Consider the following 22,405-nt stretch of genomic DNA (forward strand, 5'->3'; position numbering starts at 1 on the left):
GCGTTAGCTGTGTTGTCAAGTGGGCGGCTGAGCCGCCCTCTTCTCCCCCTCCTTGACGTTTGGCTTTGCAGTGGGCCGCGGCCGGCGACTAGTTGCCGCTTTCGCCGGAGGTTCACTGCTGCTGGCTGTCCTTTGACTCTCACCGCCGTCGTCTCGTGGTCTCTTACCACCGCACTATTTTCTTCTGCTTCACGGCAATCCATGAAATCCTCTTCGGGAGGCTTTTGGTGAACTTCCGCTGCCTCAGGGTTTGCACTTGTTTTATTGGTGGCATCCTCGGTGACATTGGAGTCCGTACTCTTCGTCTTCGCTTGAATTGGAATTTGCACATGTGCAGTGATTTTCAAACTTTCCTCAGTTTTCGGTGGCTTATTTTCTTGGGTGCTTGTCTCTTGTGCCCCTGAAATTGCTGCTGGACCCACACATTCTTCTGCTTCGGCTTCGTCCATGGTGAGCTCGGATTTCTTCGTGCTCACCGTGGTCATGGCAGCTGCAGCATACGTCCTCGAGCAGTTTTCTGCGGTATGACCAAGGCGTTTGCAGACGTTGCATCGCGAGACGCGGCAATCCTTTCTGATGTGGCCAATTTGCTGGCAGCGCAAACACCTTGGTGCTCTTCGGGGCACCACGACAAGGGCGAGCTCGCCTCCAACACGAAGCTGATGTGGTAAATCGTCCAACGTTACGTCGGCATTCAGTCGCACCACAACTGTACGTGTCATGGTGCTCTGCTGGCTGTAGCCGTCAATTCGCCATTTATCCAGTCCTATTTCCATGACCGTTCCGTAGGGGCTCAGCGCGTTTCGCACATCTTCTTCGCGTACGTGGTAGAGCAACCAGTGAAGCTTCAGACGGACGTCGCGGTGGCTTGGATCAATTACGATGCATCGCCGGCCCTTCACCGTCAATTCCGGATCACCCAAAAACTTCTCCGCGCCTTCAGCGGTCTTGCAGGTAACCGCCCACACATGGTTCATTTGATAGGCACCAAGTGCAAGAACTTCGGTGGGCGGGACACGTTGAAACAGTGGTTCACGGAAATCTTCTGCACGGTACGGTCTTCCTTTTATATCAGCATGTAGAAAAACAGTATTTTGGACAACATACCCAGTTGGCAGAGGGGGCAAAATGACTGCATAATCCTGCGACACTTCAGTCCTGGTACCGCGGCTTAACTGGGCCGCTACCTCCGCTCCAACGGAGCTCATGATAGACACGTCCGTAGGCTTTCGCGGCCGGAAGTGGAATGACTCTGGTTGTTCTTGTTGGGCCTTAAACACATCTCTTATATAAGACATGCTCTCTACAAATACTCTCGTATGGGAGAACAGTCTCATCTGCATGTCTGAATGCCATTCGATTTTTCCATATACTGTGTAAGCTGGTAAGCATAAACATGTCCCACGGTACTTCGTCTTCGCCATCTACCGGTAGAAATCGTATACCGTAAGGCGATATTGGAAGCGTCTTTTTTAAAGTTCGTTGCAGCACGTCCCAGTGAAATACAGAGTCTATGCAGTGAAGAAACATGTGGTCTATTGTCTCCGGTTTTCGGCAGATTAAGCAGTTTATGGACCAAGGGACAAATATTCCTTTTTCTTGAAGCCATGGCTTCACAGGAAGTGTGCCAGTGTGCAGCTGAAAGAAGAATGTTTTCATCGAGGGCCACACCGACATTTTCTTAACTCTCTTCAGGACATTTTTTTTCCGAGCCAACACAGTATATGGAACGGTACATAGGTACAGGCAACATAGTGTCAATGAGATCTTTATAAAGCTGTTTCCTTCTAACATCAGCAAGATACTGCGCAGAAAAACGAACTTTCAAACACTGAAATGTGCGCACAACCTCCCAAAGAAAGCCGCGCACCCGCACATGTTTCACAGGGCTGGATGATACAACATATTCAGGCAGTGCCTCTTTGAGCCAAATTTGTATTACCGTCCGCAAGAATGCGTCTTTTTGGTCTCGTAGGAACAGAAATACATAACCGCTCGGCCACGCTACCACTGTTCTCCAGCTGAGTGACGGTCGCGTGCGCCTTTTGCCGAAGAGCGCACGTAAAAAAAGTGACACAATATGGCAGCGGTGGGATTCGAACCCACGCCTCCGAGGAGACTGGTGCCTAAAACCAGCGCCTTAGACCGCTCGGCCACGCTACCACTGTTCTCCTGCCGAGTGACGGTCGCGTGCGCTTTTTGCCGAAGAGCGCACGTAAAAAAAGTGACACAATATGGCAGCGGTGGGATTCGAGCCCACGCCTCCGAGGAGACTGGTGCCTTAAACCAGCGCCTTAGACCGCTCGGCCACGCTACCACTGTTCCCCTGCCGAGTGACGGTCGCGTGCGCTTTTTGCCGAAGAGCGCACGTAAAAAAGTGACACAATATGGCAGCGGTGGGATTCGAGCCCACGCCTCCGAGGAGACTGGTGCCTAAAACCAGCGCCTTAGACCGCTCGGCCACGCTACCACTGTTCTCCTGCAGAGTGACGGTCGCGTGCGCTTTTTGCCGAAGAGCGCACGTAAAAAAAGTGACACAATATGGCAGCGGTGGGATTCGAGCCCACGCCTCCGAGGAGACTGGTGCCTTAAACCAGCGCCTTAGACCGCTCGGCCACGCTACCACTGTTCCCCTGCCGAGTGACGGTCGCGTGCGCTTTTTGCCGAAGAGCGCACGTAAAAAAAGTGACACAATATGGCAGCGGTGGGATTCGAGCCCACGCCTCCGAGGAGACTGGTGCCTTAAACCAGCGCCTTAGACCGCTCGGCCACGCTACCACTGTTCCCCTGCCGAGTGACGGTCGCGTGCGCTTTTTGCCGAAGAGCGCACGTAAAAAAAGTGACACAATATGGCAGCGGTGGGATTCGAGCCCACGCCTCCGAGGAGACTGGTGCCTAAAACCAGCGCCTTAGACCGCTCGGCCACGCTACCACTGTTCTCCTGCCGAGTGACGGTCGCGTGCGCTTTTTGCCGAAGAGCGCACGTAAAAAAAGTGACACAATATGGCAGCGGTGGGATTCGAGCCCACGCCTCCGAGGAGACTGGTGCCTTAAACCAGCGCCTTAGACCGCTCGGCCACGCTACCACTGTTCCCCTGCCGAGTGACGGTCGCGTGCGCTTTTTGCCGAAGAGCGCACGTAAAAAAAGTGACACAATATGGCAGCGGTGGGATTCGAGCCCACGCCTCCGAGGAGACTGGTGCCTAAAACCAGCGCCTTAGACCGCTCGGCCACGCTACCACTGTTCTCCTGCCGAGTGACGGTCGCGTGCGCTTTTTGCCGAAGAGCGCACGTAAAAAAAGTGACACAATATGGCAGCGGTGGGATTCGAGCCCACGCCTCCGAGGAGACTGGTGCCTAAAACCAGCGCCTTAGACCGCTCGGCCACGCTACCACTGTTCTCCTGCCGAGTGACGGTCGCGTGCGCTTTTTGCCGAAGAGCGCACGTAAAAAAAGTGACACAATATGGCAGCGGTGGGATTCGAGCCCACGCCTCCGAGGAGACTGGTGCCTAAAACCAGCGCCTTAGACCGCTCGGCCACGCTACCACTGTTCTCCTGCCGAGTGACGGTCGCGTGCGCTTTTTGCCGAAGAGCGCACGTAAAAAAAGTGACACAATATGGCAGCGGTGGGATTCGAGCCCACGCCTCCGAGGAGACTGGTGCCTTAAACCAGCGCCTTAGACCGCTCGGCCACGCTACCACTGTTCTCCTGCCGAGTGACGGTCGCGTGCGCTTTTTGCCGAAGAGCGCACGTAAAAAAAGTGACACAATATGGCAGCGGTGGGATTCGAGCCCACGCCTCCGAGGAGACTGGTGCCTTAAACCAGCGCCTTAGACCGCTCGGCCACGCTACCACTGTTCTCCTGCCGAGTGACGGTCGCGTGCGCTTTTTGCCGAAGAGCGCACGTAAAAAAAGTGACACAATATGGCAGCGGTGGGATTCGAGCCCACGCCTCCGAGGAGACTGGTGCCTAAAACCAGCGCCTTAGACCGCTCGGCCACGCTACCACTGTTCTCCTGCCGAGTGACGGTCGCGTGCGCTTTTTGCCGAAGAGCGCACGTAAAAAAAGTGACACAATATGGCAGCGGTGGGATTCGAGCCCACGCCTCCGAGGAGACTGGTGCCTTAAACCAGCGCCTTAGACCGCTCGGCCACGCTACCACTGTTCCCCTGCCGAGTGACGGTCGCGTGCGCTTTTTGCCGAAGAGCGCACGTAAAAAAAGTGACACAATATGGCAGCGGTGGGATTCGAGCCCACGCCTCCGAAGAGACTGGTGCCTTAAACCAGCGCCTTAGACCGCTCGGCCACGCTACCACTGTTCTCCTGCCGAGTGACGGTCGCGTGCGCTTTTTGCCGAAGAACGCACGTAAAAAAAGTGACACAATATGGCAGCAGTGGGATTCGAGCCCACGCCTCCGAGGAGACTGGTGCCTTAAACCAGCGCCTTAGACCGCTCGGCCACGCTACTACTGTTCTCCTGCCGAGTGACGGTCGCGTGCGCTTTTTGCCGAAGAGCGGACGTAAAAACGCAACACAATCTGGCAGCGGTGGGATTCGAGCCCACGCCTCCGAGGAGACTGGTGCCTTAAAACCAGCGCCTTAGACCGCTCGGCCACGCTATCACTGTTCTCCTGCCGAGTGACGGTCGCGTGCGCTTTTTGCCGAAGAGCGCACGTAAAAACGCAACACAATCTGGCAGCGGTGGGATTCGAGCCCACGCCTCCGAGGAGACTGGTGCCTAAAACCAGCGCCTTAGACCGCTCGGCCACGCTATCACTGTTCTCCTGCCGAGTGACGGTCGCGTGCGCTTTTTGCCGAAGAGCGCACGTAAAAACGCAACACAATCTGGCAGCGGTGGGATTCGAGCACACGCCTCCGAGGAGACTGGTGCCTAAAACCAGCGCCTTAGACCGCTCGGCCACGCTACCACTGTTCTCCTGCCGAGTGACGGTCGCGTGCGCTTTTTGCCGAAGAGCACACGTAAAAACGCAACACAACCTGGCAGCGGTGGGATTCGAGCCCACGCCTCCGAGGAGACTGGTGCCTAAAACCAGCGCGCCTTAGATCGCTCGGCCACGCTATCACTGTTCTCCTGCCGAGTGACGGTCGCGTGCGCTTTTTGCCGAAGAGCGGACGTAAAAACGCAACACAATCTGGCAGCGGTGCCAGAATATGCCGTACGGTGTTACGGGCAAGTCTTTCTTCTAGGTCCTCTGAAGGATGTCCCAGAGAAAGACTGCATCACTACAATCCATAAATATGTGTTCAACTGTCTCCGACTTTTTGCAGATGATGCAGTCTACAGACCAGGACAAATATGCCTTTTTCTCGCAGCCAAGGTTTGGTAGGGAGTGTGCCACTGTGTAGCTTGAAAAAGAAAGTTTTGACTGATGGTCGCACAGGCATCTTTTTGACTCTGCCTAAAACATGTACCTCTTGGGTACAGCGATCGGTAAACAGGCAATGACAACATGGCTTCTATAAGATCGCTGTATAATTTCTTTCGTGTAACTCTAGAGAGATATTCCATCGAAAAGCGTACTTTTAGGATTTCGAAAGCCCCAACGATCTCGCGCATATAACCCATTGGTCGTCTTTGTTCGACATGGACCGTTGAAACAATAAATTCTGGCAAATAATTTGACAACCGCACATGTAGCACTGTTCTCAAGAAGCAATCGCCTTGATCGCGTAAAAAAATAAACCTAGCCACGATCTGCCGCAAGAACAGATGGACCAGGCCAAGTCCCCCACTGCGCAAAGAGCGGAACAAATTTGTGCGACTCGTTCTTTCCCATGTAGAAGCCCACACAAATACTGCCTTCACTCTGTGTAGCTTTTGAACAGCATTACGTGTCATAGATAACACTTGAAGAACATACCACACTCGCGAAACAAGAAATGTGTTGCACACCGTTGCGCGCGTAAACATGGGAAAATCTCGACCTCCCCATTTTTGCGTCTTAACGCGTAGGTGCTCCATTTCATCGTTCCAATATTCTGTTGTGTCCCGGTAGTGTTGGAGCGGTACACCTAAGTACTTGTCAGGTGTTACCGTCCAAGTGACGTTTTCGTACAATGAGGGCGTTCTTCGCCAGTTTCCATGCCAGATAACTCTAGACATTTATTCCGATTAATTCTACTACCGGTACACTCGCAGAATGCCTTGCCATCACTTATTGCCACTGCGACACTTTCTTGATCATTACAAAAGACCGCGATATCATCTACGTAACCAAGCACTTTGACTTCCGCGGCCATCAAGCGGAAACCACGAAGTCGTTCATTCTGAAGCATTTTTTGAGAAAGTGGTTCTAAATAGATAGCGAAGAGTAATGCTGACGCGGGACATCCTTGTTTGACGCTTGATAAGACCGGAATGCTTTCGCTGAGTTGCTTATTGACTAGAATCCTCGTAGTGCATCCTGTGTACGCCATTCGTACCCCCTCCAAAACCACAGATCCCACTTTTACGTAGTCGAGAATGCACAGAAGTATCTCGTGAGTCACGCGGTCAAATGCCCTCTCGAGATCTATTTGTAACATCGCTACCCTACTCTCAAAATCCTCGCAGCATTCCAACATATTCCTTGCAATGTGAATATTCGTCGTTATAGATCTTCCTTTGATGCCGCAGGTTTGATGGGGTCCTACTATTTCTTTAATAACAGTTTGAAGTCGCCTGGCCAACACACCCATGAAAAGTTTGTAATCAACATTCGCTAAGGTTATCGGTCGATATGATGCAACAAACGGTTGTTTTGTGCGATCGTCAGTTTTCGGAATCAACACAATGTGCGACCTTCTGAAGGATGCTGGTAACTCTTTCTTTTCGTAAGCCTCATGTAAAACAGCGCGTAAGGCTTCTGCCACAGCGGTTTTATGTTTCTTATAGAATGCTGCGCTTAGGCCATCTGGACCAGGTGTTTTTCCAGGTGTCATTTTTTCAATCGATGTTTCAATTTCTTTGACAGTGAGAGGTGCCTCTAAATTTGCTTTTAGATCGTCGCCGAGTTGCGGCATAAGTGTTAAGAATTCATCCCTGAATGTGTCACTGCCCTCTTTCATGCTTCCTAACAATTCGCGATAATGATCCACAAATGCATGTTCAATCTTCGATTTATCGCTTGTGACGACGTTTTGATATTCTATCGCCTTGATTTCGTTTTTGATATTCTATCGCCTTGATTTCGTGGGCATCTCGCCACACCAAAGCCTCTCGGCGCGTGCGCGCACCACAGCTCCCTTATATCTCTCTACGTCTATAGTCTCCAACTTTCGTTTAACGTCTTTAATTTCTTTACTGCGCATGCCCGGTGGCACGCATTCTTGACAGAGTAAAAAATCTAACTGACACTGCAACTGCTTTTCTTCTTTCCTTTGGTTATGTCTTATACAAGATGCCCTTTCGATCGCGTCAATTTTTACCTTTTCTTTAAAACACTCCCATGTAGAAATTAAACTTCCCGTGCTACACTTGAGTAATTTGTCTAATTCAATGTTAACGTTCTCTACAAACGTGTCGTCATCAAGTAGCTTGTCGTTAAACTTCCATAGGTCCCAATTGAATCTCTGCTTTTCTTTTTTATTGATGGTAAACGTAACTAGGCTATGGTCGCTCAAAGAAACATGCATAACACTATAGTCTTGGCACAAAGGAAGTAATGCTGTTGACACGTAGGCTCTGTCAAGCCTCGCCTGACTGTTATGCTGGTAATGTGTGTACTGAGTCTTCTGAGACAGCACACATCCTACGTCATCCAACTCTCGCTCGTGAACTATTGCATTCAAAAACAAGGCACTACAATCGCGCACCGGCACTTTGCTTACCCTATCTTCGGGAGTGCGAACACAGTTGAAATCACTAAGAAGAATAATTGTCCTATCACACGAAAGGTGCACTTCAAGGCTTTCGAAAAACGTTTTGCGCTCTTGCTCTCTATTTGGTGCATAAACACAAACAACCCGCCAACTCGCGCCAGAAAAAGAAAAGTCACACACAATTATTCGCCCTAAAGTATCATTACATAAACACTCTACAGCAATACCAATTGAATTCTTCAAAAGAAGTAAGCAACCACCGGATGTACCATGAGAATGGCTAACACATACATTGTAGCGGTCGCGGAAAGGCGAAACCATGCGGTATGTCTGCTCTTGGGACTCAACTTTCGTTTCCTGCACGGCGGCAATATCAACGTCATTCTCGAGAAACAAGCGGCGCAACTGATACTGCCGCCTCCTAGACCCCAGCCCTCGAATGTTAAGCGTTGCTACGCGTAAGGCTGTGTCTAATTTATAGGGCATGTTGTCGTTATGAGCAGGGCTACCATACGGTTTCTACCTCACACAAATGTTCACCAGAAAACACGAAAATCGCACGACTTAAATAGGTGAATGTGGGTGTCTCAGCCATTCTCGCGTTTTTCATCGCGGCTCACATACAACACTGACATTTGCCTCTTACGCAATAATGTCCTTCCGGGAACAGTCTCACCTACCCAGGTGGTGTAGACTGCAGAGGCAGCTTGGCCTCTGCCCGCGGGCCGGCCGGAATTGTCGGCCGCGGTTTGAAAGATGGACGCCTATTCCCTGCTGCCTTCGTCGGTGGTTCCCCGCCACCGCCGCTTTCGGGAGTACTTGTCTCCTCTCTACCTTCATCCCAAGGGCGCTTGCTGGCCAGGCCGCCGGCTGCGCTCTCGCCCTGGTCCATATTGTCCTGTCCGGCGGTAGCGTCCGGTTCCTTGCTGGGAGGTTCAGACGATTCTGGCCTCTCTGAGGCTGTTGCAATCTCTGGTTGTGGCTCCAACGGCTGGTCAGCGGGCTGTTGCCCCGTTGTCACGTTCGGCCCACTTACTTTGGCCAGGTCTGTCGTCGCTAGCGCTCCGTCGCCCGAACTTGCTACGTCTTCAGCGTCACGCTCGTCCATGAGCAGCTCGGACGAGTCATCGCCACCCACGGGCCCGGTCACGCTGGCATAGGAGAGCGTGCAGTCGTGCTCCTCATGACCGAACCTCCGGCAGCCCCCGCAAAGTGGCACACGGCAGTCACGACGAATGTGTCCCTTTCCTCGGCAGCGTAGACAAATGGGCGCTCTTCCCGGCACTACAACAAGGGCTTGCTCGCCGCTTACGTTCACTTGATGAGGCAGGTCATCAATTTTAAGGCCCACCTTCAAAGTGAGGGTCACCAGACGGGTCGTCGAGCCTTTGTCGGTCACGCCGTGTACCCGCCAACGCTCTCTGCTGATTTCAGTAACTTGCCCGTACGCTGCAAACGCACGTCGCAAATCTTCGTCAAGTACATTGTGAAGCAGCCAATGTACCTTCATCCGCACGTCTTGGTTTGCCGGGTCGATGACGAGGCAGCGGCAGTTTTTGACCTTGATGTCTCCGAGGGCCAGGATCCTTTTCCCTGCATCCATATTCTTGAACGTCACCGCCCACACATGGCTCATACGATACGCCCCAAAGGCAACAACCTCGCGGAGCAGCGTCAGGCGGGCCAGTGTGTCGCGAAAGTCTTCCACTCGATATGGCCGGGAACGGACGTCCGCATGTAAAAAAACAGTATTCAAAACAACTCGTCCTGTCGGCAGGTTTGGCAGTACAACTTCGTAATCGTTTTCAACGTGAAAAGACCTCTTACCGCGGCCGAAACGTGCCCCTGTAGCCACCCCTGAAGGGCCTGCCATCCTGCGTCCGCTCAGCTCGGCTGCCGGAAGCAGAATCCGCGGCCACGCTACCACTGTTCTCCTGCCGAGTGACGGTCGCGTGCACCTTTTGCCGAAGAACGCACGTAAAAAAAGTGACACAATATGGCAGCGGTGGGATTCGAACCCACGCCTCCGAGGAGAATGGTACCTAAAACCAGCGCCTTAGACCGCTCGGCCACGCTACCACTGTTCTCCTGCCGAGTGACGGTCGCGTGCGCCTTTTGCCGAAGAACGCACGTAAAAAAAAGTGACACAATATGGCAGCGGTGGGATTCGAACCCACGCCTCCGAGGAGACTGGTGCCTAAAACCAGCGCCTTAGACCGCTCGGCGACGCTACCACTGTTCTCCTGCCGAGTGACGGTCGCGTGCGCTTTTTGCCGAAGAGCGCACGTAAAAAAAGTGACACAATATGGCAGCGGTGGGATTCGAACCCACGCCTCCGAGGAGACTGGTGCCTAAAACCAGCGCCTTAGACCGCTCGGCGACGCTACCACTGTTCTCCTGCCGAGTGACGGTCGCGTGCGCTTTTTGCCGAAGAGCGCACGTAAAAAAAGTGACACAATATGGCCGCAGTGGGATTCGAACCCACGCCTCCGAGGAGACTGGTGCCTTAAACCAGTGCCTTAGACCGCTCGGCCACGCTTCCACTGTTCTCCTGCCGAGTGACGGTCGCGTGCGTTTTTTTGCCGAAGAGCGCACGTAAGAAAAGTGGCAGCGGTGGGATTCGAACCCACGCCTCCGAGGAGACTGGTGCCTTAAACCAGCGCCTTAGACCGCTCGGCCACGCTACCACTGTTCTCCCCTGCAGAGTGACGGTCGCGTGCGCTTTTTGCCGAAGAGCGCACGTAGAAAAAGTGACACAATATGGCAGCGGTGGGATTCGAACCCACGCCTCCGAGGAGACTGGTGCCTTAAACCAGTGCCTTAGACCGCTCGGCCACGCTACCACTGTTCTCCTGCCGAGTGACGGTCGCGTGCGCTTTTTGCCGAAGAGCGCACGTAGAAAAAGTGACACAATATGGCAGCGGTGGGATTCGATCCCACGCCTCCGAGGAGACTGGTGCCTTAAACCAGCGCCTTAAACCGCTCGGCCACGCTACCACTGTTCTCCTGCCGAGTGACGGTCGCGTGCGCTTTTTGCCGAAGAGCGCACGTAGAAAAAGTGACACAATATGGCCGCAGTGGGATTCGAACCCACGCCTCCGAGGAGACTGGTGCCTTAAACCAGCGCCTTAGACCGCTCGGCCACGCTACCACTGTTCTCCTGCCGAGTGACGGTCGCGTGCGCTTTTTGCCGAAGAGCGCACGTAGAAAAAGTGACACAATATGGCAGCGGTGGGATTCGAGCCCACGCCTCCGAGGAGACTGGTGCCTTAAACCAGCGCCTTAGACCGCTCGGCCACGCTACCACTGTTCTCCTGCCGAGTCACGGTCGCGTGCGCTTTTTGCCGAAGAGCGCACGTAGAAAAAGTGACACAATATGGCAGCGGTGCGATTCGAACCCACGCCTCCGAGGAGACTGGTGCCTTAAACCAGCGCCTTAGACCGCTCGGCTACGCTACCTTTTTTTTTCTTTTTTTCTTTATTGCCTGTTACATAACAACATATATACAACGAACAGGAATTCACCGCCTCGAATTCAAAACAGAAAAAGACAGTACAGTTCTAGGTGCAAGTATACCTTGTCAGTAAATGTTTAAAACAGCTTAATGGCTGCAAGCTGTTCAAAGGTTGGTAACCACTCAGGTGGTTCACTGAGTACTTTATAGACTTCGCGAATAAACAAGATGTTTTCTATAAAATATTCTCTTGCCCGTTTTGCGCGTACATCTTCATTTCGCACCGCCATTCGTGTTTTCCACACGCTGTGCATGCAGAGCAACATCACCATGTCACATGGCACGCCTTCTGTCTCATCAAAAGGTAAAAACCGGATTCCAAAGGGTGTTAATGGGAATTCTTTCTTAATGGTCCTTTGTAGAATATCCCAAAGGAAGACTGAATCCCAGCACTCCAGAAAAATGTGCTCAATTGTTTCCGGTTTCTTGCAGATGTGGCAATTAACACTCCAGGGTACAAAGATCCCTTTCTCCTGCAGCCATGGCTTGACAGGAAGCGTGCCAGTGTGTAGCATAAAGAAAAAGATTTTTGTCGTTGGTCTTACTGGCATTCCTTTAACACGCTTCAACACGTTCTGCTCTCGCCCCAGTGCATATATTTGCACGGTATATTGGCACGGGACACATTATATTTATTAAATCCTTATATAATCGCTTTCTTGCGACAGTACTAAGGTACTCCATAGAAAAGTGTGCTTTTAAAAGACGGAAAGCACTTATCACTTCGAACAAAAAACCTCGGACAACTACTTTCCTTCTAGCACATGACGTCACTACATACTCTGGCAGTGCGTCACCTAATCGGGTCTGGATAACGCACCGCAAAAAACAATTGCTTTCATCTCGCAAGAATATGAATCGCGACACTATCTGTTTCGAAAACAAATGCGATAACCCCAAACCTCCTTTCTGCACTGAATGAAACAGATTCAAACGGCTCGTGCGCTCCCATCCGGACCCCCACACGAACAAAGCAAACACCCTGTGCAACTTCTGTACACACACTCGCGACATCCATAAAACTTGTAACATGTAATACACTTTGGCTACAAGAAACACATTGCACACCGTGGCTCTGGCGAATATTGAGAGATTCTTGCCACCCCACTTCGTTGTTTGTGCTTTAAGCCGCTCGGTTTGCTCGGTCCATTGCGTGGTAGTATCGCGATAGTATTCTAAAGAAACACCAAGATAACTGGCTGGCGTATCAGTGAACGGTATCGTTTCGACCATTGCAGGCCGGCTATCCCATTCACCGTGCCAAAAGCCTAAGCTTTTTTGCCAACTTATGGCACTCCCGGTGAGAGCGCAAAACCTTCTTGCATTTTTGACTGCTTCCCGAATGCTCTCTTGATGAATGCAAAAAAGCGCGATGTCATCTGCGTAAGCTAATATTTTTACCTCTTGCGTTAAGAGACGGTAGCCGCGAATATTCTTGTTTTCCCGTACTTTCAGAGAGAAAGGTTCAAGAAAAATGGCAAAAAGTAAAGGGGACAAAGGGCACCCCTGGCGCACACTGGATAACACTGGTATATTTTCACTAATTCTTTTGTTGATTACCAGGTGAGCTGAACACTTCTGATAGGCCATGGCTACTCCGTCCTGAATCACTTTTCCTACATTGATGTGTTCTAACACTGCAAGGAGTATGCTGTGAGCAACCCTGTCGAAAGCTTTTCTAGGTCTAATTGAACCATTGCTACACGTTCGAGGTTTGCGTCGCAACACTCCAATATACTCCTAGCGACGTGAATATTCGACATTATTGTCCTTTTTTTGATACCACATGTTTGGTGAGGACCTACTATTAACTTTATAACTGTCTGCAGTCTTTTTCCAAGGACTTTCATGTAGATCTTGTAATCCACGTTCGTGAGGCTTATAGGCCTGTATCCATTAACGAATTGCAGCTTTACCGCTTCATTGGATTTCGGTATAAGTACGACGTGACTTTTCCTGAATGATGGCGGCAAGTGCTTAGTTTCATGAGCTTCCGCAACAACACAGTAAAGTAACTCAGCTAGTTCCACCTTGAAAGTTTTATAGAATGAAGCTCCTAGGCCGTCAGGTCCAGGCGCTCTTCCTTTACCCAAGTCTTCAATGGCTTCTTTAATTTCTTTAGCCGTGATAGGGCTCCCGAGTCCCTCTTTAATTTCATCTTCTAGTTTCGGCAGAAGCGTTAGAAAAGTGTTAACAAACTCTACCGTAACGGGCACCTGCCTACCCAGCAAAGCTCGGTAGTGTTTAACGAAAGCTTTCTGAATGACTTCTTGGTCTTTAGACATTGCGTCGTTAAACCAGATTTCTTTAATTATGTTCTTAGAAGCGTAACTCTTTTCGTCACTGAGCGCCCGCTTAGTTGGCGTTTCTCCGAGCCACAGTCGATCGGCTCGTGCTCTTATCGCAGTCCCTTGATAAGTTTCGGCGTCCAACGTTTCAAGTTCGCATTTAAGTTCTCGTATCTGCTTAGAAAAAAATCCCGGCACTGTGCACTCCGCATTTAGAAAGTAATCCAGCATGTTTTGTAGTTCTTTCTCTCTTTGTTTTGCTTTATGACGTATCACGCAAGCCCTCTCGATTGCACTCACTTTCACATCAATTTTGAACTGCTCCCATAGCTCAGCATAGTTTGATGTGACATCCATTTGCATCCCATCAATTTTTTCCTTTACAGTTTTTACGAAACATTCATCACTTAAGATTGTGTCATTCATTTTCCACAGTTCCCAGTTAAAGTTAGACCCTTTAAGCTTCTCGCCCACTGTACAGGTTACCAGGCTGTGGTCACTGAAGCTCACATGGTTTACTGTGTAGCTAGTGACCGTGCGCGCGAGGCTTGCTGATACGTATAGACGGTCTAGTCGAGCGTGACTCTCACCTTGAAAGTGAGTAAAAAGAACACTGTTTCCGCTTAAAACGTTTCCCACGTCTACTAAATCATAGCCTGCCATGATTGCGTTGAGTTGATGTGCACTTTTATCGCGTACTACAGTATTCGGCACCCTATCTTCGGACATGCATACACAATTAAAGTCTCCGAGGACGACGATATTTCTTTCACATTCCAGAAGCGTCTCAACATAGTCAAAAAATATTTTCCTATCACAAACATTGTTCGGAGCGTACACACAGATCATTCGCCAACCAACATCATTTAAAGAGAAGTCGCACAGTACCAATCGCCCATCTTGGGCCGTCATTACACTTTGTTCAACAATGCCTATTGAATTACGCAAAAATAAAAGACAGCCACCGGCCTTGCCTACCGCATGGCAAACACAAATGCTATAACGCAATTTAAAAATATCGACCATTTTGTCCGTTTGCTCTTCACTTTCAATTTTAGTTTCTTGAACCGCAAGAACGTCTATGTCATTTTCTAGCATCAGGCGACTTAATTGGGCTTGTCGCCGTCTGGCCGTTAACCCGCGTACGTTAAGCGTGCCAATACGTAATGCTAGCCCAAGATTATTTGCCATGGAAAGAGAAGAGCAAGCGATAACACAATAACTTTATGGAATCAAAGGTAGTGTAACTTACAGATATTCTCTGCGCTCTTATAAGCTCCGTCGCATGCGACGAAGCCACGACGTCTCGCTCTTCGGCACACATCATTGACCTCGATCGTTCCAAAAACCCGAGTCACAACTTAGCGTTCTACGAGAACAGCACCCCGCTACTGCGGAGGAACTGTCGGCGTTGTCTGCTTATCTGGGGGAACGGCCGGCGTCTGCCGCCCGTCCGAGGGAACTGCCGGCGTCTGCCGCCCGTCCGAGGGAACCGCCGGCGTTTGCCGTCCGTCTGGGGGTACTGTCGGCGTCGTCTGCTTGTCTGGGTGAACTGCCGGCGTCTGCCTCCTGTCTGTCGGAACGTTTGGTCTAGGCTTAAGCGTAGACCGGCGGAAAACGGAGGCCTTCGAGGGCGGCCCTTCGTTGCTACCACCGTCGTCTTGCTCAAGCGTGCCATCCACGTCGGTGACTTCCAGGGGCCTCTTTGAACCTGCGATGGCGTGGTTGTTTTTCTCGCAAGACTCATTGAGTCCGGCCGCGCCAGGGTTGCCCTGTCGTAGAACGCCCTCGGTATCCACCGCATTGTCTGCGCTTTCATACACCATCGCATTTTCCGCAGCCGGTTCACCTTGCGCTTCGCTTTCCCTACCCTCACTGCTGCCCTTGGTAGGTTGGCACTTGTCGCTAGCCGAGACCACTGGCTTCTCTTGCTTGCCTTGTGGGTCACCACCCCCTCCAGCAGTCTCTTCCGCGTCTGCCTGGTCCATCAGGTGCTCGTCGATGGCGTCACTGCGGCCCGGCCCAGTCACGTTAGCGTAGCTTCGCACGCATTGGGTCTCGTCGTGGCCAAAACGACGACAGAGCCCACAACGTGGCACACGGCACTCGCGCCGTATATGGCCGGTGCCGCGGCACCGGAGGCAAAGCGGAGGTCTGCCTGGCACGATCACGAGTGCATGGTCTTCTGATACTCGTAGCTGATGCGGGATGTCTTCCATGGTCATACCAGCCTTTAAGCGTAGGGATACAAGTCGCGTGTGAGAGCCTTTGTCTCCGCAACCGGGCACTCGCCACCTCTCCCTGGATATTTCGGTCACAGTGCCGAATGGAACCAGGGCTGCTCTGACGTCTTCGTCGGGGGTCGTGTGAAGCAGCCAGTAAAGCTTCATTCTGATGTCCTGGTTGCAGGGATCAATCGCGACACAGCGATGTTCCTTCACGCTAAACGCCTTCGCCGACAAAAGCTTCCTTTTCCCGACATCGTCCTTGAATGTTATGGCCCAAACATGGTTCATCTGATAGGCCCCGAGTGCTACCACCTCCGTCATAAGCTTATAGCGGTCAAGCGCATCGCGAAAATGTTCAACACGATAAGGCCGGGCCTTCAAATCACCATGCAAAAACATGGTGTTACACACGGTCGTACCTGATGGCAGCTGAGGCAAAACAAGTTGGTAATCCTGTGAAGACGTTTCCGTAAGCCTGATACCGCGGCCCTGCTGGGCCGCTGAAACCGCCCCTTGGGAGCGAGACATTCCGTAACCGTTCGCTACGGTGTCCGGAAGTGGAATCCCTCGGCCACGCTACCACTATTCTCCTGCCGAGTCACGGTCGCGTGCGCTTTTCGCCGAAGAGCGCACGTAAAAAAAGTGACACAATATGGCAGCGGTGGGATTCGAACCCACGCCTCCGAGGAGACTGGTGCCTTAAACCAGCGCCTTAGACCGCTCGGCCACGCTACCACTGTTCTCCTGCCGAGTGACGGTCGCGTGCGCTTTTTGCCGAAGAGCGCACGTAGAAAAAGTGACACAATATGGCAGCGGTGGGATTAGAGCCCACGCCTCCGAGGAGACTGGTGCCTTAAACCAGCGCCTAGACCGCTCGGCCACGCTACCACTGTTCTCCTGCCGAGTCACGGTCGCGTGCGCTTTTTGCCGTAGAGCGCACGTAAAAAAAGTTACACAATATGGCAGCGGTGGGATTCGAACCCACGCCTCCGAGGAGACTGGTGCCTTAAACCAGCGCCTTAGACCGCTCAGCCACGCTACCACTGTTCTCCTGCCGAGTGACGGTCGCGTGCGCTTTTTGCCGAAGAGCGCACGTAGAAAAAGTGACACAATATGGCAGCGGTGGGATTAGAGCCCACGCCTCCGAGGAGACTGGTGCCTTAAACCAGCGCCTAGACCGCTCGGCCACGCTACCACTGTTCTCCTGCCGAGTGACGGTCGCGTGCGCTTTTTGCCGAAGAGCGCACGTAAAAAAAGTGACACAATATGGCAGCGGTGGGATTCGAACCAACGCCTCCGAGGAGACTGGTGCCTTAAACCAGTGCCTTAGACCGCTCGGCCACGCTACCACTGTTCTCCTGCAGAGTGACGGTCGCGTGCGCTTTTTGCCGAAGAGCGCACGCAAAAAAAGGTGACATAACATGGCAGCGGTGGGATTCGAACCCACGCCTCCGAGGAGACTGGTGCCTTAAACCAGCGCCTTAGACCGCTCGGCCACGCTACTTTTTTTTTTATTGCCGGTCTTTGATAATGTACAGAATACTCAGTATAGAAACAGACATCACAAAAAAAAGTTGTCGCAGATTCACCTGACAGGCGAAGCATCAATTGCGATAGCAAATTTGTAGAGAGCTATACGGAGTAATGATATTAGCTTTATCAGCTGTATAAACTTGGACACGCAGCAGCACCGGCAACAAGCAGAACTGTTGTGGATGCCGTCGGCGTTTTGCCCGCGTTCGCACAAAATGCGTGCGGCGTTGGTGACTGTTGCCGGAGCCTCTGATATAAATAGGCACTTGGTGCCGCAGCTAAACGTCGCCTCCCTTCCCTCCCCCTCCCCCACGGCTTCTCTCGCGTCGGAAGAAGGCGCGTTTGCTCTACATATATGGTGATTGTAAAGGAGGAAAGAGACGCCTACTTCTGCAGCCCTTAAGCGAGCAGGGCGCAGAACGCGCGTTTGTTCTCCGCCGTGCGTTCACTCCCCGTGAAAGCGCGCGCCCCTCGCGCCCTTTCACTCGCCGATACAGCGTTCGACGCGCGGCGACGATTTCATCTCCATTGACGCCATACGGAACCTCACGGCGACGGCGACGGCGACGCCGACGGCAGAAATCTGCTTTTGAGTGTCCGTATAATTGCTATCGCAATAATAACACCTACAGATTATACAGAAAAACACGTAAGCCATCAGCCCAACATGGACTGGCGTTGTCAAACTAAACTTCTTTTAAAGCTGTCAGAGGTTCTATCCTCGACAGCCAATCAGGTACACAATCTTTTATTTTCTTAATTTCAATGAAACGAGACATACTTTCTCGAAAATAAGTACGAGCAGGCCTAGCATCTGGGTCGCAATGGTACCCAGCCATTCGTGCCCGCCATAAACAGTGGAGGCCATTGAGCACATTTAGGTCGTATGGAACCCCGTCCTCATTCTCAATCGGTAAGTACCTGATCCCATGCGGATTCAACGGAAACTCCTTCTTGATTGTCCGTTTTAGGACGTCCCAGAAGTATACACCTTCCCAGCAATGCAAGAACACATGATCTACAGTTTCAGGTTGCTTGCAAATCAAGCAGAGTGGGCCCCATGGTACAAGGAAGCCGCGTTCTTCCATGAATGTCTTCACTGACAGTGTTCCTGTGTGTAGCCTAAAAAAGAATGTTTTTGCCCCAGTAGGCACCTCCATTCTTTTCACCCGTTTAAGGACATCCTGTCCTGGTCCTCCACTGTATATCGCTCTGTACAATGGCACAGGAAATACAATATCGCACACATCTTCATATAATGTCTTTCTTTTCACGCCGGATAAATAATCGAAAGAAAAAAGTTGTCGCAGTTTCACCTGAAAGGCGAAGCATCAATTGCTATAGCAAATTTGTAGAGAGCTATACGGAGTAATGATATTAGCTTTATCAGCTGTATAAACTTGGACATGCAGCAGCACCGGCAACACGCAGAACTGTTGTCGACGCCGTCGGCGTTTTGCCCGCGTTCGCTCAAAATGCGTGCGGCGTTGGTGACTGTTGCCGGAGCCTCTGATATAAATAGGCACTTGATGCCGCAGCTAAACGTCGCCTCCCTCCCACCCCTACCCCACGGCCTCTCGCGCGTCGGAAGAAGGCGCGTTTGCTCTAAGTATATGGTGATTGTAAAGGAGGAAAGAGACGCCTACTTCTGCAGCCCTTAAGGGAGCACGGTGCAGAACGCGCGTTTGTTCTCCGCCGAGCGTTCACTCCCTGTGAAAGCGCGCGTCCCTCGCGCCCTTTCACTCACACACACAGCGTTCGGCGGCGCGCGGCGACGATTTCATCTCCATTGACGTCATACGGAACCTCACGGCGACGGCGACGGCAGAAATCTGCTTTGGAGTGTCCATATAATTGCTATCGCAATAAAACGGCGAACACTCTGTGCAACCTTTACATTTACCCTTGAACAAAACAACGTCTGCATGACGTACCACAACTTCGTAATGAAAAAAGTTGTCGCAGTTTCACCTGAAAGGCGAAGCATCAATTGCGATAGCAAACTTGTAGAGAGCTATACGGAGTAATGATATTAGCTTTATCAGCTGTATAAACTTGGACTTGCAGCAGCATCGGCAACACGCAGAAATGTTGTCGACGCCATCGGCGTTTTGCCCGCGTTCGCTCAAAATGCGTGCGGCGTTGGTGACTGTTGCCGGAGCCTCTGATATAAAAAAATTGCCGCGTATCTGCGTGCTTCGCTGCAAATGTCGTCGAAAGACGATAGTCTTCTAACGGCCGTGCTACAAGAGTGCTGGCCTGATCCGCGCCCACCCGTGATGCTGTTCTCGTACCATTTCCCTCCTGGCATGATAAATGCAATGGAGGTTTGTTTGAACAGATTTCATTTTAGCGCATTATTTCATCAAGCGGCCATTTATGTTTTGCCCTGCCTCAGACAGCGCTTCCTTTATGTTGAATCGGCCGCATCTGGCTGGCATTGATAAAATTGAGGAGGCGCTGCGTGAGACATGGACGCCATCTGGCAATACATCAGGAAACATGAGCTTGTGCAGAGGGTTTCCTTCCTCCATGGCAGAGGGCGCTCGTCGGCGCGCAGTCGGGGAACGTCGTTCGTCGGTGCGCATAGCATGGCATTTTCAGCGCAGCTTAAGAAACTAGGGTCTTTAGAGTTACGTATCTATGTATTTTCTATTAAAGGAACACACCTCCTAATACTTACCTAGTGATGTTGCGCCTCAGATATGCGTAATATTTACTTTGTGATCGATAACGTTCACAAGTATGAACAGCCGTACCACTTTAAGTAGTGTGGGCGGTAAGGAAGTGGTCCAACTTTGGCCGGGTGGTTGAATCGGGTGACAGACAGACAAACAGACAGACAGACAGACCAAATTTTCAGCGTTTAAGTTCCCCAAGAAAGACTATCGTCTTTAATAGGCACTGCGTGCCGCAGCTAAACGTCGCCTACCTTCCCTCCCCCTCCCCCACGGCCTCTCGCTCGTCGGAAGAAGGCGCGTTTGCTCTACATATATGGTGATTGTGAAGGAGAACAGAGACGCCTACTTCTGCAGCCCTTAAGCGAGCACGGCGCAGAACGCGCGTTTGTTCTCCGCCGTGCGTTCACTCCCCGTGAAAGACGCGCCCCTCGCGCCCTTTCACTCGCACATACAGCGTTCGGCGCGCGGCGACGATTTCTTCTCCAAATGACGTCATACGGAACCTCACGGCGACGGCGACGGCGACGGTAGAAATCTGCTTTTGAGTGTCCATATAATTGCTATCGCAATAAAACAAATTACATATAGTTGCCCTTGCGAAAATGTACAGGTTGATGCCTTTCCACCTGTCTGCTTTTTCTCTTGTTTCTTTTATTTGGTTCGTCCAGTACTCCTCGCTCTGTCTGTAGCTGTCCAAGGGAACACCGAGATACTTGGTAGGGGTTTTCACACAGCTCACATTCGCAAAATTGTCCGGGGCCGAGGACCACTCTCCGTGCCACAGTCCGAGGGACTTACCCCAGTTCACTTTACTGCCCGTCACATCACAAAACTGTTTCACAACGCATATTGTTTCCGTTACACTTTCTCTGTTTGTACAACACACGGCGATATCATCTGCATATGCAAGGAGCTTGACTTCTGTGGCTGCCAAGCTGTAACCACGTATTTCATCATTCTCAGTTATCGCCAAACACATCGTTTCAATGTAAACTGCAAACACAAGAGGACTGAGGGGGCAGCCTTGACGCACAGAACGCATGACGTTAATGGGGGCCCCCAATGATTTATTCACAATTAAGCGTGTTGTGCAGTTCTGATACGCCAACGCCACTCCCTCAGTGATAATGGCACCCACATTAACGTCTTTCAGAATGGCAAACAAAATATCATGAGACACACAGTCAAACGCTTTCTCGAGGTCAAGCTGGAGCACTGCGACGCCGTCGTAAGCGATGTCACAGCACTCGAGCACGCACCGCATCGTGTGAATATTCGAAAAAATTGACCTCCCTTTGATCCCACACGTTTGGTGGTCTGCAACTATTTCTTTGATGTCGCTTTAAGTCTGGCTGCCAAAACCTTCATGAAAATCTTATAGTCGACATTGGTTAAAGATATCGGCCTATAAGAAGTCACGAGCCTAAGTTTCTCCGCTTTGTCACTCTTAGGTATCAAGATGGTATGCGCTTTACCAAAAGAAGGCGGCAAAGCTTTGTTCACATACGCTTCGTTAAACAGGTCTGTTAGCAGGGGCGACAGTTCTTTCTTGAAGGCTTTATAAAAACACGCGCTCAGACCGTCAGGTCCGGGTGATTTGCCGTTGTTCAAACCATTTATTGCTTTTTCGACTTCGTGTTCTCTTATATTGCCTTCTAATAGGTCCTTCGTGTCGTCACTCAATCGCGGCATGCGACTGAGAAAGACCCTTTTCAACTCATCTACATTGGCTTTTTGATATGCAAACAGTGACTGGTAATACTCTAAAAACGCTCGGCCTATGCTCTTATTATCGTCGACGAGTGTGCCATTCCACGAGATCTTATCGACATGATTACGTCGACCATGAGCTTTTTGAAGTCCAAGCGCCCTTTTGGTGGGCGTCTCCCCCGCTACTAATGCGTGTGCTCTTGCGCGCACAATCGCACCTTGATAGCGTTCTTTGTCCAACTGTTCGATTTTTACTTTGATGGTTCGCATATCTTGCTCATGCACCCCTGGCTCTACGCACTCCAGCGCTATCAGCTGATTAAGTATCTTTCGTAAGTCTCGTTCTTTCATTTCTCTCTCAAACTTTAAGCAGCTCGATCTTTCTATTGCTTTCATTTTTACTTTCTGTTTGAACCATTCCCATTTCTCTGCTATTGTTTCAATACATTCATCGCTTACTTCCATAACGGCCTCATGAATTGCGTCTACAAATGGCGCGTCTTTTAGTAGTAAGGCATTCATTTTGCATTGGTCCCAGTTAAAAGATTGACTCTTCTTCTTCATTCCTATGGTACACATCACCAAGCAGTGATCTTAGAACGACACAGGTGAAACAGAATAACTG

The 22,405-nt window shown here is 51.1% G+C and overlaps 30 non-coding genes across 30 annotated transcripts; all 30 read right to left on the reverse strand.

Annotated features, from left to right (window-relative positions):
• Positions 1-2,081: 2,081 nt before the first annotated feature.
• On the reverse strand, positions 2,082-2,163 carry Trnal-uag (transfer RNA leucine (anticodon UAG)). Its single transcript has one exon. It is a non-coding gene; the product is annotated as a tRNA-Leu (tRNA).
• Positions 2,164-2,235: 72 nt separating this feature from the next.
• On the reverse strand, positions 2,236-2,317 carry Trnal-aag (transfer RNA leucine (anticodon AAG)). Its single transcript has one exon. It is a non-coding gene; the product is annotated as a tRNA-Leu (tRNA).
• A 71-nt stretch (positions 2,318-2,388) lies between these two features.
• Positions 2,389-2,470, reverse strand: Trnal-uag (transfer RNA leucine (anticodon UAG)). Its single transcript has one exon. It is a non-coding gene; the product is annotated as a tRNA-Leu (tRNA).
• Positions 2,471-2,542: 72 nt separating this feature from the next.
• On the reverse strand, positions 2,543-2,624 carry Trnal-aag (transfer RNA leucine (anticodon AAG)). The gene has a single exon. It is a non-coding gene; the product is annotated as a tRNA-Leu (tRNA).
• Positions 2,625-2,696: 72 nt separating this feature from the next.
• Positions 2,697-2,778, reverse strand: Trnal-aag (transfer RNA leucine (anticodon AAG)). The gene has a single exon. It is a non-coding gene; the product is annotated as a tRNA-Leu (tRNA).
• Positions 2,779-2,850: 72 nt separating this feature from the next.
• Positions 2,851-2,932, reverse strand: Trnal-uag (transfer RNA leucine (anticodon UAG)). The gene has a single exon. It is a non-coding gene; the product is annotated as a tRNA-Leu (tRNA).
• Positions 2,933-3,004: 72 nt separating this feature from the next.
• On the reverse strand, positions 3,005-3,086 carry Trnal-aag (transfer RNA leucine (anticodon AAG)). Its single transcript has one exon. It is a non-coding gene; the product is annotated as a tRNA-Leu (tRNA).
• Positions 3,087-3,158: 72 nt separating this feature from the next.
• Positions 3,159-3,240, reverse strand: Trnal-uag (transfer RNA leucine (anticodon UAG)). Its single transcript has one exon. It is a non-coding gene; the product is annotated as a tRNA-Leu (tRNA).
• Positions 3,241-3,312: 72 nt separating this feature from the next.
• Positions 3,313-3,394, reverse strand: Trnal-uag (transfer RNA leucine (anticodon UAG)). The gene has a single exon. It is a non-coding gene; the product is annotated as a tRNA-Leu (tRNA).
• Positions 3,395-3,466: 72 nt separating this feature from the next.
• Trnal-uag (transfer RNA leucine (anticodon UAG)) lies at positions 3,467-3,548 on the reverse strand. The gene has a single exon. It is a non-coding gene; the product is annotated as a tRNA-Leu (tRNA).
• Positions 3,549-3,620: 72 nt separating this feature from the next.
• On the reverse strand, positions 3,621-3,702 carry Trnal-aag (transfer RNA leucine (anticodon AAG)). Its single transcript has one exon. It is a non-coding gene; the product is annotated as a tRNA-Leu (tRNA).
• A 72-nt stretch (positions 3,703-3,774) lies between these two features.
• On the reverse strand, positions 3,775-3,856 carry Trnal-aag (transfer RNA leucine (anticodon AAG)). The gene has a single exon. It is a non-coding gene; the product is annotated as a tRNA-Leu (tRNA).
• A 72-nt stretch (positions 3,857-3,928) lies between these two features.
• Positions 3,929-4,010, reverse strand: Trnal-uag (transfer RNA leucine (anticodon UAG)). The gene has a single exon. It is a non-coding gene; the product is annotated as a tRNA-Leu (tRNA).
• A 72-nt stretch (positions 4,011-4,082) lies between these two features.
• Positions 4,083-4,164, reverse strand: Trnal-aag (transfer RNA leucine (anticodon AAG)). Its single transcript has one exon. It is a non-coding gene; the product is annotated as a tRNA-Leu (tRNA).
• A 72-nt stretch (positions 4,165-4,236) lies between these two features.
• Trnal-aag (transfer RNA leucine (anticodon AAG)) lies at positions 4,237-4,318 on the reverse strand. Its single transcript has one exon. It is a non-coding gene; the product is annotated as a tRNA-Leu (tRNA).
• A 379-nt stretch (positions 4,319-4,697) lies between these two features.
• On the reverse strand, positions 4,698-4,779 carry Trnal-uag (transfer RNA leucine (anticodon UAG)). Its single transcript has one exon. It is a non-coding gene; the product is annotated as a tRNA-Leu (tRNA).
• A 71-nt stretch (positions 4,780-4,850) lies between these two features.
• Trnal-uag (transfer RNA leucine (anticodon UAG)) lies at positions 4,851-4,932 on the reverse strand. Its single transcript has one exon. It is a non-coding gene; the product is annotated as a tRNA-Leu (tRNA).
• Positions 4,933-9,822: 4,890 nt separating this feature from the next.
• Trnal-uag (transfer RNA leucine (anticodon UAG)) lies at positions 9,823-9,904 on the reverse strand. Its single transcript has one exon. It is a non-coding gene; the product is annotated as a tRNA-Leu (tRNA).
• A 73-nt stretch (positions 9,905-9,977) lies between these two features.
• Trnal-uag (transfer RNA leucine (anticodon UAG)) lies at positions 9,978-10,059 on the reverse strand. The gene has a single exon. It is a non-coding gene; the product is annotated as a tRNA-Leu (tRNA).
• A 72-nt stretch (positions 10,060-10,131) lies between these two features.
• On the reverse strand, positions 10,132-10,213 carry Trnal-uag (transfer RNA leucine (anticodon UAG)). The gene has a single exon. It is a non-coding gene; the product is annotated as a tRNA-Leu (tRNA).
• A 217-nt stretch (positions 10,214-10,430) lies between these two features.
• On the reverse strand, positions 10,431-10,512 carry Trnal-aag (transfer RNA leucine (anticodon AAG)). Its single transcript has one exon. It is a non-coding gene; the product is annotated as a tRNA-Leu (tRNA).
• Positions 10,513-10,586: 74 nt separating this feature from the next.
• On the reverse strand, positions 10,587-10,668 carry Trnal-aag (transfer RNA leucine (anticodon AAG)). Its single transcript has one exon. It is a non-coding gene; the product is annotated as a tRNA-Leu (tRNA).
• A 72-nt stretch (positions 10,669-10,740) lies between these two features.
• On the reverse strand, positions 10,741-10,822 carry Trnal-aag (transfer RNA leucine (anticodon AAG)). Its single transcript has one exon. It is a non-coding gene; the product is annotated as a tRNA-Leu (tRNA).
• Positions 10,823-10,894: 72 nt separating this feature from the next.
• Trnal-aag (transfer RNA leucine (anticodon AAG)) lies at positions 10,895-10,976 on the reverse strand. Its single transcript has one exon. It is a non-coding gene; the product is annotated as a tRNA-Leu (tRNA).
• Positions 10,977-11,048: 72 nt separating this feature from the next.
• Positions 11,049-11,130, reverse strand: Trnal-aag (transfer RNA leucine (anticodon AAG)). Its single transcript has one exon. It is a non-coding gene; the product is annotated as a tRNA-Leu (tRNA).
• A 72-nt stretch (positions 11,131-11,202) lies between these two features.
• Trnal-aag (transfer RNA leucine (anticodon AAG)) lies at positions 11,203-11,284 on the reverse strand. The gene has a single exon. It is a non-coding gene; the product is annotated as a tRNA-Leu (tRNA).
• Positions 11,285-16,509: 5,225 nt separating this feature from the next.
• On the reverse strand, positions 16,510-16,591 carry Trnal-aag (transfer RNA leucine (anticodon AAG)). Its single transcript has one exon. It is a non-coding gene; the product is annotated as a tRNA-Leu (tRNA).
• A 225-nt stretch (positions 16,592-16,816) lies between these two features.
• On the reverse strand, positions 16,817-16,898 carry Trnal-aag (transfer RNA leucine (anticodon AAG)). The gene has a single exon. It is a non-coding gene; the product is annotated as a tRNA-Leu (tRNA).
• A 225-nt stretch (positions 16,899-17,123) lies between these two features.
• Trnal-aag (transfer RNA leucine (anticodon AAG)) lies at positions 17,124-17,205 on the reverse strand. Its single transcript has one exon. It is a non-coding gene; the product is annotated as a tRNA-Leu (tRNA).
• Positions 17,206-17,278: 73 nt separating this feature from the next.
• Positions 17,279-17,360, reverse strand: Trnal-aag (transfer RNA leucine (anticodon AAG)). The gene has a single exon. It is a non-coding gene; the product is annotated as a tRNA-Leu (tRNA).
• Between the last annotated feature and the right edge of the window lie 5,045 nt (positions 17,361-22,405).

Source organism: Dermacentor silvarum, chromosome 4, assembly GCF_013339745.2.
Source record: "Dermacentor silvarum isolate Dsil-2018 chromosome 4, BIME_Dsil_1.4, whole genome shotgun sequence".
NCBI classification, from domain to species: Eukaryota; Metazoa; Arthropoda; class Arachnida; order Ixodida; family Ixodidae; genus Dermacentor; species Dermacentor silvarum.